We start from the raw sequence: 4,951 nt of genomic DNA, 5'->3' as shown, positions 1-4,951 counted from the left end.
TGTAATAGAGTTCAGCACTTTATCTTGTACCATCTAGATCAAAGTAAGTGATCATAGGTACTTTTTTATTACTTCTCTTGTATTTTTAGAGTGAGGGAGTCACTCTAAGGGGTTGTTCAAGCTTGGGATAGCTTGATTGTTGAAGGTTGTGGTTGAGCCTTGGAAAGCCACTTTGGGTTTTAGTTAAACCCCTGAAAAACTAGTGCAAAAGGTTGTGGCTAAGCCTGATAAAAGCCATTGTAAAAGCTTGGTGGAAGCTTGTGAATTTCACCTGTTGTTAGTGAGTTTGTGAGAAAATCCTTGGTTAGATAATCAAGGCAGTGTATGTAGGTCTTGGACTGAACCACTCTAAATTGTTATGCATTTTATACTTTGTTTTTGTTTTCTTAAGTTCTGAAAATTAATTTCCAATCTTGTCAAGAGCCAAAGTGTGCTATTCACCCCCCCTCTAGCACATATTATAGGGACCAACAACTCAATCCCTGACGTCATCGCCCTCGTTGGCCTAAGCCTTTCCAACAACGGCTTCCTTTTTCTTTTCTTGTCCTCTTTTCTTTTATTCCCCTTCCTTCTACCACCAGTTTCCTCTCTTTCTGCTTAGCCACCATTCTCCTCCTGCAATTTAGATTTTCTTTTAAAAGCCCTACCACAAATTTAAAACCCCATTTAAAACCCTTTTCCTCAAGGTTGGGCGTGGTATCCTTTAAGAGTATTCTTCATTGTTTTTGTTTGACTCACTCAATGGCAATTTGTTTTTTTCTTTTGCAAAGTCTGATAGAGAACTAAAACTACCAACTTGAAAACATGATCACTCTATAAGCTGCCACATAGTAAAATAAGGAAATTGAAATGTGGCAACATGATTAAGTATGTAATAGATTATTGTGTGCCTTTATTTATTTTTTGTAAAACCCGACCTTATAAAATACTTGTCATGACATACATGTGATGGATAGTATGTTTGCATGCTAGGAAAGTCTCGAAAAATTTACAAAAAGTTGGTATTGTATCTAGAGGTACAACAAAGTTGATTTAAGCCTTGAACTAGATCGAATAGAGATTTTAGAGTGAAATTAAAAATTTTACAGTCCAAGAATGATTTAATATGGTGATTCGAAGTTCGAGGATCAATTTGGAGTCAAACCAAAAATTTCACTATCTAGGGGCAAAATAGTAATTTTGCCACTCGAGGACAAAATGGAAAATTTTTTTCAAAGATTTTGAACACATTTGACTTATTGGAGTATGATTTGAGGTTGAGAAGTGAAAAATTGTAATCCCGGTATTTTTCGAAACATAAAGGTAAAATGGTAATTTTGCCACCCTAGTGGCAAAATTGTAATTTTACACCACTTGACACTTGTCCAGCACATGAATTTTACCCAATATTATCATGGATAATTGAAGGAATTTAAGTGGTGGAGAGAAAAAGCTTAATAGTTAAGAAATTACAAATGGACCAATAATATGGTGACATGTGTCAAGTTTATAGCCATTAATTATTTAGCTTTAAAATAAGTATAAAATCAGCCTATTTTCTTTCATATGGCCGGCCAAACCAAGACCAAAGAAGAACAAAAGAAGAAAAGGAAGAGAACAAACCCTAGGTGGAAAAATTCAAGGGAAAAGTGTGAAAATTCAAGGAAACAAATGAAAAAAAGGTAAAATTTTTCAATTAAGCTAAAGATCTTTCTTTCCCATGCATTTCTCCTCATTTTTCATGGTTAAATTACATGTTTTCATGATGAATTCATGGCTGGTCGAAATGGGTATGGAGAGAGAATGATGTTAGATTGATTTGATTTTGAGTTATGTTGGTGTTTAGAGTTAGTTAAGCATGTTTAGAAACAAAACAACAAGAAAAGAATCCATTTTCCGCATGAACCTTCAATGGCCAAACCCTATGTGAAGTGTAGAAGTAATGAATAGATTTTATGATCAAGTGAATTGGTTGAAAAATGGATGAAATGATGATTTAGGGTGACAAAATGGAATGGGAAAATTTTTAGTGATAATGCACCACAATGGCCAAAACTTTCAAGAAGAATTGTGAGGGTTGTTAGGCTGAATTTTAGATTATTGTTATTGTATTTAGTGAATTGAAATATTAGAAATGAAATGGAGAAATTTGGAGCCAAATCGAACACAATTGTCATTTAATCGGGTAATAGGCCGAATTAGGTCAACACCACATTTAAGAGGTAGTCGGATAAGTTGCATATCATATCATGCATATACACCGAGCCTGAATTGATTTTATAATGGTGAAGCATTAATGTGGTGAATTATGTATTGTACATTGTGGATAGGTGGTGAGCAAATTACACTGGTAAAAGTACAGAGATTATACTTGAAGACTGGGATTAGGAGTACATCGACTCCTAGAACTGTGAGTAACCTTATCATCATTTTAATTATCTAAAGTATGTTTTAGCTCGGTTTTGGTGAAATTTTATGAAAATGAGTTAAATGGCAAATTTTAGGTTTTATAAACAAAAATGTGTTTAAATGAAAAGATTTTATAAATTGTCTTGAAACGAAATAACAATTTTGAAAAAGAGTAATTGGAGACCATCGGTATGTTGTAAATTTATGATTGGAAATTGATGGCTTATGTTATATTGTTATTATGTTGGCATGACTGGTTGGGCTGTGTTTTATGAATTGTATGAATTGTTTTATTTTACCTTTGCAGGCTGGGTAGTAAAATATTAACCTTGTCATGCTGTCAAAATTGTATTGTATGGTAGGTATTGCTTGCTGCAGTGGGCTGGGTTCTGTGGACTAGCCTATTAGAGGGGCATGGAATCCTGACATATTTTACCTTGATTGGAGAGGCGAGTAGGGTAACTCTCGAGGTATAACTTTAGAGTTCACTTCACACTAAACCACCACATGAGGGGGCACTCAACTAACACCAAGGAACGGTTGTGTTTTCTAAATAAAAACATGATTTATGAGTATATAACTTTTTAATAGCCTTGGCGGACTCAGTTTGGGATAGCCTGTAAAACCTGACCCTATAAATACATGTCATGACATACATGCACTGAGTAGCATGTTATTATGCTAGGAAAGCACCTAAGAAAAGACGAAACCCGATATCGTACCTAACGATACACTTAAGTTGATTTAACCTCGAACTAGTTCAAATAGGAATTGTAGGATGAAATTTAATATTTTATAGTCCAGGAATGCCTAAAAATTATTGTTCGGAGTTCGAGGGTTCATTTGGGGTAAAATTGGAAATTTTGATATTCAAGGGCAAAATCGTCATTTTGCCACCTAAGATAATAATTTGATCATGGAGTGAAATTTTTTACCAAGATAAACTATTTGGAGTATAATTTAATGATAGGAAGTGAAAAAGTTTAATTCTGGTGATTTCTGGAGTGTAGGGGCAAAATCGTAATTTTGCCACCCACGGACAAAATTTGAGATTTTGAGAGAATTTAGATCAAATTTGACAAATTGGAGAATGGTATGAGTATAAGGGATGAAAAATATGTCTATGGGCAATTTTTCAATTTTTGGGGCAAAAATGTAATTTTTGACTTTTACGGGGGCAAAAGTGTAAATTTCAAAAATTACTCCACCGAGACTTTGGATGAGTCTGAGAATTTTATCTAAGCTATGAATATATGAGACAAGTGTATGGTGAAAATTTGGAAACAAATGGATGAAATTTTAAAAATGGGCCAATGGGAAAGTGACATGTGGCATTTTTTAATGATATAATATTATTTTAATGAAAAGTCAGCCCATTTAAACCCAAATTTTAAGTGCTGGCCGGCCATAAGGAAGAACAAGAGAGGAAATAGAGAGGAAAGGAAGAAAAAAAGAAAAACCAAAGAGAAACAAGAAAATTCAAAGGGAAATTCGCGGTTTTCGACCGTTTACGCGTCTAACGGTAAGATTTTTCGATTTTAGCTTGATTTCTACCTTTCCTATGCCTTTATTTCCATTTAGCATGCTTGAGGAGAGAGATCAAAAAGTGATATCAAGGGCTGGACGAAATTCTAGGGGAGAGAAATTGAAATTTTTAGGTTTTGATTTTTAGTTAAATTGATAGTTTTAGTTAGTTAAATGTGTTTAGAAATTAAATTGGGCAAGAAATCATTAAATTTTCACAATACCCACTCTTGGCTGGATGCTCAATGCTGTACAATGATGATGAATTGATTTTATTCTAAGGGAAATGAAGAGAAAATGATGAAAAACGATTAAACGTGATAGAAAAACAAAGTAGAAAATTAACCGAGTTAATGTCCCATTTTTGGCCGAATTTTCCAAGGAAGGGAGTGAGCTGATTTTGTTGTTTTTAGAAGGTTATTGGCTGATATTTAATGGTTAGAAATGTTGGAGAGAGAATGGGATGATTTAGAGCTAAAATGGAGCGCGTTAGCAATTTATCGGGCAAAGTGCCAAAAATAGGTTAATACCGCGTTTAAGCCGTTTTAGGCTATTGCATTTCATACCATGCATTAGTATAGGATTTAAGTTAATTATATAGTGATTTAGCATCAATGTGATGAATTGTGTAAATTTTTGTAATGTGTCTAGGAGGAGAGCCTTCCGGAAAAGGCAAAGAAGTCGTACCCGACGAGTAGTGATCGGGGCGCTTAGAAAGCTTTTAGTTTGTACAAACGGTGAGTAAACTTATTATTATTGTAAATTATCTAGAGTTTATTTTAAATGCCCTTTATGTATTTTATGAAATGAGAACGAGATTAAAACGGGATTTTTGATGTTTTAGGAATAAATGTGACAAATAAAAATATATTGTATTGATTATGAAATTGAGTAATTGGAGGCTACAAATTGACTTGAAAAATATATATTTTCCTAGGAATGGCTTATGAGAAATGAGTATATGTGGCTATATTTTGTGAATGCATTGGGAAATTTATGTAAGTTGTTTTACTATGCAGGCTGGATAAATAAATAAAAG

General features: G+C 33.8%; 1 long non-coding RNA gene across 1 annotated transcript; it reads left to right on the top strand.

Annotated features, from left to right (window-relative positions):
* Window positions 2,369-4,603, top strand: LOC108662913. Its single transcript, XR_001928773.1, has 3 exons — window positions 2,369-2,389; window positions 2,751-2,858; window positions 4,564-4,603. It is a non-coding gene; the product is annotated as an uncharacterized LOC108662913 (long non-coding RNA).

The sequence above is a fragment of the Theobroma cacao genome, chromosome 7, assembly GCF_000208745.1.
Source record: "Theobroma cacao cultivar B97-61/B2 chromosome 7, Criollo_cocoa_genome_V2, whole genome shotgun sequence".
NCBI lineage: Eukaryota > Viridiplantae > Streptophyta > Magnoliopsida > Malvales > Malvaceae > Theobroma > Theobroma cacao.
Note: the sequence above shows the minus strand (reverse complement) of the source record. Positions and strands in the feature narration are given on the sequence as shown.